This window comes from Triticum dicoccoides, chromosome 2A (genome assembly GCF_002162155.2).
Source record: "Triticum dicoccoides isolate Atlit2015 ecotype Zavitan chromosome 2A, WEW_v2.0, whole genome shotgun sequence".
Classification (NCBI taxonomy): domain Eukaryota; kingdom Viridiplantae; phylum Streptophyta; class Magnoliopsida; order Poales; family Poaceae; genus Triticum; species Triticum dicoccoides.
The window spans coordinates 480,066,005-480,076,483 of NC_041382.1; positions in this window are offsets into that span (position 1 = coordinate 480,066,005).

The following is a 10,479-nucleotide window of genomic DNA, read 5'->3' on the forward strand; positions in this document are numbered from 1 at the left end:
GAGTGGTGAGCAACCCTCCCACTCGGGGGCTTAGCTGCAGTCTAGTACTTGCCTAAGTTTAAAAAGTCCTACCGAGTGGTGAGCAACCCTCCCACTCAGAAGCTTAGCTGTAGTCCAGTACTCGCCTAAGTTTAAAAAATCCTACCGAGTGGTGAGAAACCCTCTCACTCGGAGGCTTAGCTGCAGTTCAGTACTCGCCTAAGTTTAAAAAATCCTACCGAGTGGTGAGCAACCCTCCCACTCGGATGCTTAGCTGCAGTCCAGTACTCGCCTAAGTTTAAAAAATCCTACCGAGTGGTGATCAACCCTCCCACTCGGAGGCTTAGCTGCAGTCCAGTATTCGCCCAAGGTTTAAAATATGTCCCTATCTGCAAGGACGACGAGGTACATGTCGACTGCAACCTTCCCCTTAGGAGCTGCACCGCAAGTACAACGTACGCTCCATCCCTATCCGCAAGGACGACGAGGTGCAGGTCGACCACGGCCTTCTACTCCGAGCTACGCCACAAGTACAACATACACTCCATCCCCATCCGCAAGGACGATGAGGTGCAGGTCGACCGCGGCCTTCTACGCCACAAGTACAACGTACGCTCCATCCCCATCTGCAAGGACGACGAGGTGCAGGTCGACCGCGGCCTTCTTCTCCGAGCTACACCACAAATACAATGTGCGCCCCATCCCTGCCCGCAGGGACGACGAGGCGCAGGTCGATTGGACTCTCCACTTCAGGGCTACATCCCAAAGAGCAAATTCCATGCGAAGGCAAATGCGAACATATTCAGAAATAAGCCAAGTTCAGATAGATCCTAAAAATTCCAGGCGACGGATCAAAAGTATTCGAGCATCAAGCCCGAAGGAGTTTAATGGTTACAGCAACCACTCGGCATCCCGAGGCAAATTTAAGGCAAGTTTAAATCTCAAAGTTTGTTCATTCGGCAGGAGGAGGGCTGGCAGGTTCAACGAATTCGTCCAAGTCGATTCCATCTGCAATCCGAGTGGTGGCGGCTATGAAAGTCTCCATGAAAGACTGGAAATCGTGTCTTTTTGTGTTGGCGACCTTGATCACCGCCAGCTTATCTTCGCGGGCTTCCTTGCAGTGGACTCTTACCAAGGACAATGCCACGTCAGCACCACACCGGGAAGAGGACTTCTTCCATTCTTGCACTCGACCAGGGACCTCGTTGAGGCGAGCCATCAGAGACTCGAGGTCATTTTGAAGCGTCGCCCTTGGCCAGAGTGATGTGTCGATCCGTGAAACTGCCACCTTCAGACGAGCGAGGTAACTTGTCACACTGGCGACACGAGATTCCAGTCGAAGCACATTCAGGGCAGCTTCGTCACCGACTGGAGAAGCAATAGGGTCCAAACCCGTCTCGATCCGTCCAGTCTCCTCGTCAAAGTTTTGGCAGAATTCTGCAGTCAAGGAGTTAGTGAGTCTACTGGACTGGACTAACTCGCAAGTAGTAGAGTAGTCGGATTAAAAGGAGTACCTTCCAGCATAAGAAAGAGCTTCTTCGCAAGAGTTCTTAGATAAGCTTCCACGTCATTTCTCTTATGAGTCGCGGATTCCAGCTTCTCATTCAGAGCCATCTTATCCTTCTTCAGACGAGTTACCTCTCGGTTGGATTCAGTGAGAGACGACTTCAGCTTGCTTACTTCTTCTTCCAGCACTCCGACCGAAGCCAGCTTCTGGTCTGCAAGGGCAGTCTTATCTTGAGCCTCCTTTTGCGCAGCTGCCAGGTCCAAGTCCTTCTTCTCCAAAGCCAACCTTATTTTCTATGCAAAATAAGCAATCGGATCAAGCAACAGATCGAAGAAATATTTTAAAAGGACGATCGACGCGAATAGTCGACATGCAGTTACCTTCCATATCAGCAGCTTCATCTTGATCTTTCTTCAACTTTTGTTGGGCCAGCTCCAAGTCAAGGTTGAGTTGCCCCTACTTCTCCTCAAATTCAGCGAACTTAGAAATGAGACTACAAGATTTCTGCAGAAGGTAAAAGACATGTCAATCGACAAGATCAAAGATTATTTACTTCCGAGTGAATAAAACTTAAACGTTTACTCAGACCCCAGCCGACTGCCCGCAGTCGACCACGGTCTCGGGGACTACACCCAGCGGGTGCACTTGGCATGCCCCCACTAATTCAGACCCCACTCGACCGGTCCGCCCGAGTCGAGTAAAAAAAGAGAGAAGAACTATTCAGACCTCGGCCGACTACCAGCAGTCGACTGCGGTCTTGGGGACTACACCTAGTGGGTGCACTTGACGTGCCCCCACTGGTTCAGATCCCACTCTACCGGTCAGCCCGGGTCGAGTGGAAGAAAGGAAAGTGAAAAGTACTCAGACCCCAGTCGACTGCCCGCAGTCGACCGCGGTCTCGGGGATTACACCCAGTGGGTGTACTTAGCCTGCCCCCACCGGTTCAGATCCCACTCGCCCAGGCCGAGTGGAAGAGCGCAAATACTAAAGACAGCAAAACACCGAGTGGGTGTACAGATTTGATGCAAATAGTAAGAGATTGTATGAAAGAAAATATTTCAGGTAGCATATCCTAATAGAACAAGGTCAGTCGAAAGTTACCTGGACATTGGCCCAAAGAGCCGCGCTGGCATCATAAGTAGCCTGGCTGTTCTCGTGCACCATCTTCATCCGATCCATCATCATGTTAGCCTGACGGATATCCTCCACAGAAGCGTCCGACTGGCTTTCCGGAACATGATAGTTGGTGAAGAAAGGGGCAAACAGCCCAGATGCGGCAGCCTAGAGCTCCGAGGCATGGGGTTGGGCGGCTGAAGGAAACACTGGTACAATCGACGGTGCATGGCGTTCACTCGACAATGGGACAACAAAAGTTACAGAGGCCCCGCCTGCATCTTCAGGTTGTTGGACAGTTGGTTCCGTCGTCAATCCCGGTTGAGATGTCTTGCTAGCCGCTACTTTTTTGTTCTTTCTGGCCTCGGGGCCACATCTTCATCATCATCCGGAAGCTCGATAACATTGGGTGGGGCTGCAAATAAACCAGTCGACCCCAAGTGAATCGCCAGAATTTGATCAACCAAATAATCAAGAACAAGACCACGAGAATTTTACCTGGGTTAGAGGTAACCGCGTCTTCCATTTCATCGTCTCGGTACTAACGGGAAGAATTTCCAGAGGTAGCAGCACTCCAAATTTCAACTTTCAGTCGGTTACATTCTGTTGCACGAGTCGACCAAAAAATCGGGTCAGATGATTACCCGAAGATGGTGGGAATGGTCACTTTGATTCTGGGCAAAGCCTTCGGCGGTTTGGAGGATGTGGCCTTCAATGGTTTCGGCGCAGGAGGCGGCGCGGTCTTCAGCTGTTTTGGTCCCTTCTCAGTCGGCACCGGAGAAGACGTCCGAGGGCACTTTGAAGATTGCCCAGTCGGTGCGGCCACCAGGTCAGGGGTGTTTGCCGGGTCGTGAGCGTGCTTGGACCTCCTTTCTCTGTGAGGAGGCGAGTTGACCTCTTGTTTGTCACTCGGTCGTCGCCCTCCTCGTCCTCCTCTGCATCCGAGTGCCACTCGCCACTCTCGCCCCCGCTCGCCTCTTCCTTGACATTTTGCTCCTGCACTCCATAGGGCATCGATTACATATCAATAAGTGCCTGAAAAGACAATGAACAAAAGAAAGACAGTCGACCGTCAACAAGATGTTACATAGTAAATCAAGAAGACACTCGACAAAGCAGAATCGTACCTGTTCTAGCTGGCGCAAATGGTCGAATGGAACCACCCTCCTAGACCCCCGGGGATTATCCTTGTTGCCGGTGATACCTCTCAGCCACTTCTCCACTATGTCCTCACTAACATCCTCCGGGTGGATCCGAGTGGAATCCTCGAGTCTCGAGCACATCCACGTCGGATGGTCACGGGCTTGGAGTGGTTGGATGCGTCGACTCAGGAAGACCTCCAGCAGGTCCATACCAGTCACTCCGTCGCGGACAAGTTGGACGACCCGCTCGACCAACACCTTCACCTGCGCCTTCTATTCCGGGGTCACTCTCAAGGAGGAGGGCTTCTCCACTCGAGCCATGGAAAAGGGGGGAAGTCCAGTCGATTGACCCGTGGTCGGCTGGTCCTTGCAGTAAAACCAGGTCGACTGCCATCCCCGGACCGAGTCGGGAAGGATCATAGCTGGGAAGGTGCTCTTGTTCCTCATTTGGATTCCAAGACCCCCGCACATCTGTATCATGTGCGTCCTCTCGTCACTCGGGTTGGCCTTCTTGACCGTCTGGGAGCGACATGTGAATATGTGCTTGAAGAGACCCCAGTGTGGTCGGCAACCCAAGAAATTCTCGCACATAGACACAAAAGCAGCGAGGTACATGATGGTGTTTGGAGAAAAGTGGTGGAGTTGAGCCCCGAAGAAGTTCAAGAAACCGCGAAAGAAAGGGTGGGGAGGCAAAGAAAACCCGCGGTCGACATGAGTGGCGAGTAGGACGCACTCACCCTCCTGCAGCTGTGGCTCGGTATCGTTCCCCGGGAGCCGCGCCGATTGATGAGGGATCAGTCCCCCTCAACCAGGTCGTCGATGTCAGCTTGACTGATTGTCGAGTGGATCCAGTCGCCCTGGATCTAGCTAGGCGGCAGGCCGGACCTCGACGAAGATCCGCCCCGGCTGGTCTTCTTCCCTTTCGCCTTCGCCGTCGCCTTCTTCACACGCTCCAACGCCACCGTCTTCTCCTTCCCCATGGCAGCGAATCGAGCTCGAGCGGAGCGACGACGCCGAGAGCAGAAGCAGGCACAGCAGAGGAATTTGAGGAGGAGGAGGAATAAGAATGGGGGCACACTGTTCAAAGGCCCCGGTCCGGCGCCTTATATAAGGTCGCTTCCGAGTGACTGACTTGTAGGCCCGGACGATCTTATCAAATCCCGCAATAGTCGCGCGCGCGATACGTGGTAAAAAAGGTGGCGCAGAGATCGAGGCGGCCTGCCTAATCCGTCCCGATTACCGCGGCCTCCCCCGCCTGGCGCGCTTCCCAAAATTCGAATCCCACGAAATACGCACGCGGCAGAACAACCCTTCAGACGGAAGATTTTTTCCATATCAACACTCGAAACTTAACAATGAAAGTTCACTCGACAAAACCAAGAATGGATCAAGGCGACTGAACAAGCAGTTGAAGCCATCATGAAGGTCCATTCGACCTCTAGGCGGGACACTCTCAAGGCACAAAAGCTGAATCGAAAGGATCATCAACTCCTTCTCCACTCGAACCCTGAACCATTCAGGGGCTAATGATGAAGCTACGTACCTAGGGTAGGGTCATAGACCTGACCTAGACATCCTCGTCTAGGACAGCACCCTAAAGCCAGGATCATCCAAAGGGTACCATCATCCACTCGACCAGAGACATTCCACTCGGAAGAATCAATGTCACTTGACTGTCGCAGAAGTCACTCGACGGATAGAAGAGCTAAAGCCACTCTACATGAGCAACGGTCGAGCATTTGCTTATAGGCTTAATTATCATTTATAGCACTTTAGTGCGGGCGTGACCAGTAATATTCTCTCTTCAATGTACCTTAAACCCTCTATGACGTGGGCTGGCCGGGGTCCTGGCGCACTCTATATAAGCCACCCCCTCCACAGGCACAAGGGTTCGCACCCCCTGTAACTCACACGCATAGAATCTAGTCGACCGCCTCCGGGCTCCGAGACGTAGGGCTGTTACTTCATCCGAGAAGGGCCTGAACTCGTAAAACTCGCTTGTACAACTCCTCCATAGCTAGGATCTTGCCTCTACACTCCTACCCTCCATTCTACTGTCAGACTTAGAACCACGACAGGCGCCGCCCGTCCTCTCCGACCATCCCCTCCTACTCTGGCGAAGATCTGGTGAAGTTCTGGCGCCACCTCGATTCGCGTGCGAGTCAAACCCTAGATCTCGGGGGTGAGTTTTTCTCTAAGTCCTTTTCCCCCCATATTTTCAAGCCCTGTTCAACCCGCCATAACTCTGTGCTCGGTGGTCCGTTTTGTGCATATGAGATATCAAAATGTTCGTTAGGATGTGCTCTTCATTTTGTTCCATTGCACCATGCTTGTTTGAGTCCATCTTGATGCCTAAAATGCTGTTGCAAGAGTGCTATAAAATGTTAGTTCCTGATTCTTATCAGATTATGAGCATTTGTCATTTTTTCCATGATTATTGTGTGCTGCATCTGAGCATGAGCTCTACATGTGTTTTGGGCTATGCCATGCCATCTTTAAAGGGGTGTATGCCATGTATTTTTGTGATCAATGTGGTGACTAGCACAAGCATGCAAAGTAGCTCTCGTGATGTTGCTGATCTCAGGGACTTAGAATTCTTCTAAGTCATTTCCCTGATGTTATTTTTATGCGATGTATTCATGTTGCTACAGAGTGATCCATGCCTCTTTTGAGCATGTTCAGTAAGGATGATTTTGACTTATGGTTATGTTCTATCCATCCGTGTCCTTGTTTGCATTTATGGAGTACCCTAGCATGACTCAATCTTGCTCTACTTTTGCTATAAAATGTTCCTGGCAGATTGTTTACGTGTTAATCAATTTTGCCAAGGTTGTTGTAGTTGATCCATGCATGCTATGAGATTGTTCTTGCCATGTTTAGCTTCTTGATCATGTCTTATTGCTGGGTGTATGCTTAGTTTGTCATGCAATGCCTTGTGGTGAGTGCATCGAGCTCGCAAACATGCCTACTTAACTCTGTTTTTGCCATGTCCAGTTTTCTGCGAAGTCTGAATCTGTTAACGAAACTTGCAATGTTTACATGGGTGCCATCATATCCTACGATCCATTTTGGCTTATGGTCAGTAAGGGACTTCTGTTATATGCTTTGAGTAGTTTCATGCCATGCCTTGTGTTGCTATGATATGATCCTGTAGCATGTTGTTATCTTGCTCTAAACATTGCTTCCTCTTGTTAATTCCTGGCATGTTATTTTTCACTAAGTCTGTGATGCTGTTATCTTTTGCACTTTTGCCATGCTTGTTTGAACCTGCTATTGTTAGATTTAGCCGTAGCTCAGTGTTCATCTTTTGTCAAGTATATTGAGTGGATCACTGCTATGTGATTTGTTGCTTGTTGGAGTGCAGTAGCTTAGTTTCTTGTTGCTTTCTAGATGGCATCGCGCTGTTAATCGCAGAATCGTGTCATTCTTGTTTTGCTTGCCATTTGCAAACCGTGCATCCGATTCCTGTGATCTTTATATCGATTTCGACCAAAATCAACTCATCTTTCCAGCGGCGCTCTTGGTTTGACAAGTTGAGGCCTGGTTGAATCTTTTCCTTCCGGAGCACGCATATGCATTGCATATCACATCCCGCATATCATGCCATGTTTTGCATCATGTTGCTTGTGTATTGCACCGTGGTTGATTGTGTTTCCCTTGCTTGTGTTCTTGCCTTGGGTAGAGCCAGGATACGAGTACGTGATCAAGGAACCCATTGAGTACGCTTACGAGGATCAAGCTTACGTCAACTTGGAGAACTTTGCAGGCAAGATGACCATACCCTCGAAATCACTTCTATCTTTGCTTGCTAGTTTCTCGCTCTATTGCTATGCCTATGCTGCGATACCTACCACTTGCTTTATCATGCCTCCCATATTGCCATGTCAAGCCTCTAACCCACCTTGTCCTAGCAAACTGTTGTCTGGCTATGTTACCGCTTTGCTCAGCCCCTCTTATAGCGTTGCTAGTTGCAGGTGAAGATTGGAGTTTGTTCCTTGTTGGAACATGATTATTGTTGGGATATCATTATTATATCTTGTTTACTTTAATGCACCTATATACTTGGTAAAGGGTGGAAGGCTCGGCCTTATGCCTGGTGTTTTGTTCCACTCTTGCCGCCTTAGTTTCCGTCATACCGGTGTTATGTTCCTTGATTTTGCGTTCCTGACGTGGTTGGGTTATAATGGGAACCCCTCGATAGTTCGCCTTGAATAAAACTCCTCCAGCAAGGCCCAACCTTGGTTTTACCATTTTCCACCTAATCCTTTTTCCCTTGGGTTCCGCGGACTCAGGGGTCATCTTTATTTTAAACCCCCGGGCCAGTGCTCCTCTCAGTGTTGGTCCAACCTGTCAGCAGCCGGTGGCCACCAGGGGCAACTTTGGGTTGGCCTACCGGAATCTTGGACAATCCGGTGTGCCCTAAGAACGAGATATGTGCAGCTCCTATTGGGATTTGTCGGCACATTCGGGCGGCTTTGCTGGTCTTGTTTTACCATTGCCGAAATGTCTTGTAACTGGGATTCTGAGTCTGATCGGGTCGTCCTGGGAGAAGGAATATCCTTCGTTGACCATGAGAGCTTGTGATGGGCTAAGTTGGGACACCCCTGCAGGGTTTTGAACTTTCGAAAGCCATGCCCGCGGTTATGGGCAGATGGGAATTTGTTAATATCCGATTGTAGAAAACCTGACACTTAACTTAATTAAAATGAATCAACAGCGTGTGTAACCGTGATGGTCTCTTTTCGACGGCGTCCAGGAAGAGAACACGGTCTCGTGATATGCTTGACCGTAAGTAGTTCTAGGATCACTTCTTGATCATAGTTTATCGACCGTGCTTTGCTTCTCTTCTCGCTCTCATTTGCGTAAGTTAGCCACCATATATGCTAGTGCTTACTGTAGCTCCACCTCACTACCTTTGCCTACCCATAAGCTTAAATAGTCTTGATCGCGAGGGTTTGAGATTGCCGAGTCCCCGTGACTCACAGATTACTTCCAAAACCAGATGCAGGTGCCGATGATGCCATTCCAGGGGATGCGACCGAACTCAAGTGGGAGTTCGACGAGGATTCAGGATGTTACTACATTTCCTTTACAGACGATCAGTAGTGGAGCCCAGTTGGGGCGATCGGGGATCTTATGCATTTGGGGTTGTCTTTATTTTGGTTATGTAGTCGGACCTTGATTATAGTCTGGATGTTGTAATGTTATATTTATGTATTGTGTGAAGTGGCGATTATAAGCCAACTCTTTATCTCTATCTTATTCAGTACATGGGATGTGTAAAGATTAGCCCTCTTGCGACATGCCTACTATGCGGTTATGCCTCTAAGTCGTGCTCCGACACGTGGGAGATATAGCCGCATCATGGGTGTTACACTCCTTGGGAAGTGTTGGGTGCACCAGTAAGACCATAACCCACCACTCAGAATTCAAAATGATCATGGTGTGTTTGGAATGCAGACTAATATTCTTCACCAGGGGCTAATCTGATTTGATGGTATCTAGCCCTAAGGTCCAACTTGGTAAACCACTGGGCTCCATAGTTCATCCAGAAGCTCGTCGATGACTGGCATAAGAAAATTTCCCTTGATTGTGATTGCATTCAGGTGTCTGTAGTCCACAACCAACCTCCAGGTATGGTCCTTCTTTTTAACCAACAAAATAGGAGAAGAGAAGGGACTGTTGCTTCTCTTTATAACTCCAGAGTCTAACATTTCCTGAATTTGTTTTTCAACTTCATCCTTCAGTTCTGGAACCAATCTATAAGGTCTAAGCGAAAAGGGTCTTGCTCCTGGTATAAGGGGAATGGAATGGTCACATGCCCTCTCTCGTGGCAGTCCCACTGGAATAGAAAAAACATCTTGATATTCATCAATCAACTCCTGTATTTTTGGTAGGACAGTTACTGCATTTTCCTCAGTTACTACTGATGGTTCAATGATTGTATAAGCAAACTCTATTGGTGCTGCCCCTTGCAGAGTTACTATCTTGCCATGAACAGCAAATGACATCCATTTCTGCTCCCAGTCCACTGTCATTGGGCTATACATGGATAGCCAGTCCATCCCTAAAATACCATCATAACAGCTAAGAGGAAACACCCTGAGATCATGTTCAAACTGGTTTCCTTGAACTGACCACTGGCATTTTGGAATATAACTGCAGCAGCTCATTATTCCTCCATTTTCCACTCTGACCTTGATGGCAGTACATTTCTGTAGACCAGATAGTTTTGTTGCAGTGGTAGTATCCAAGAAGGAATGAGTGCTACCAGAGTCAACCAGAAAAGTTTTCTGCTGCCCTTGAATAGTGACCATCAATTGGAAGGCCATGCTATGAGAAGTTTTCCCCTCTGCTGCTTCTGATATAGCCATGAGATTTACCTCTTCATCATCAGTTTTTGAGTCCTTGTTGCCAGTGTATTGGAAAAATTACACCATCTCTTGTACAACATGTAAGAAGACTGCCTGCTTACATTGATGATCTCTGCCCCACATATCTCCACACATGAAACACATCCCCTTGGCCTTACGGTATGCTCGGAGAGCAGCCCATTTATGTTCCCCAGTTATTTGCTTATGTGTTTCTGTACCGCCTCTTCTGTCCTCTACTGACCTTGCAGTCAGTGCCTTGTGTTGATTTGCAGAAGTGGTCAACTGTTGCCTCCTAACAGTCTGACCAATTTGTGGTGAAGAGCTTGTTAGAGATTCATGTAATAATGCTAAATCATACGCTGCA